The following is a 1,094-nucleotide window of genomic DNA, read 5'->3' on the forward strand; positions in this document are numbered from 1 at the left end:
ATCGGTGAGATGAGATGGACTGGCATGGGACATTTTGAGTCGGATGACCATATGATATATTACTCTGGAGATGAAAAGGTGAAGAAAAATGGAGTTGCTTTCATAGTTAAAAAAGTCATTGCTAGATCCATCTTGAAGTACAATATTGTCAGTGACAGGATAATATCTATACGCATACAAGGAAGCCCAGTGAATACCACTTTTAGAGTTACATAAGAAAAAAAAAAAGATATTTTGAGGGGTTTTTCCCTCAATCATTTTACACCAAGAGTAATCATTATTTACTAAGTATTAACTAATTCAATAGCTTTAGTATTAAGTCATTAGATTCTTTTATTATTATTATTATCAATGAATATTTACAGAGATTGTGGATTTAAGTCATTAGATTCTTACCACTAGGCATATAGACAACATCATGATAGATGGATTGAAACTGTCAACAACTTCATCTTACTTGGATCAACATTTAACACCATTAGTATCAACTGCACAATGACCAAGGATGACAGAAGTAGAATTTATGCCTTTAAGTTGTGGTGATGGAGAAGAGTTTTGAACATACTATGGACTGCTAAGAGAACTAAGAGATCTGTCCTGGAGAGGGTGAAATCAAGTTACTTCTTTCAGGCAAAGATTTTGAGACCCTGTTTCATATACTTCGGGCATGTAGCCAGGAGGGACTAGTCTTTGGAGAAGGATATCATACTTGGGGGCTCGAGGAATAGAGCAGGAGAGAAAGACCCTAGATGAATTGGATTGACACAGTAACTATTGTTATGAGGATAGGTGTCTCAGAAACAGTGAGATTGGCCCAGGAGAGAGCAGTGTTCATAGCTAATGTGCATAGGGTTGCAATTAGTTGTAGACAACTTGACGGCACGTAACAACAACATTTCACTCAGAAAGCCTGCAGTTAGGGAACTCTTCAAATTATTCAGGAGTAGTGATGTCAGTTTAAGAACTAAGGTGCATCTGATTCAGGCCAAGGTCTTTCCAATCACTTCCTATGCATATTAGAGCTGGACAACAAATAAAGATGACAGAAGAATTGATGCCTTTGAGCTGTGGTGATGGAGAAGAGCACTGAACAT

The sequence above is a fragment of the Elephantulus edwardii genome, unplaced genomic scaffold (assembly GCF_000299155.1).
Source record: "Elephantulus edwardii isolate Elephantulus edwardi_28Jun2011 unplaced genomic scaffold, EleEdw1.0 scaffold00192, whole genome shotgun sequence".
Lineage (NCBI taxonomy): Eukaryota > Metazoa > Chordata > Mammalia > Macroscelidea > Macroscelididae > Elephantulus > Elephantulus edwardii.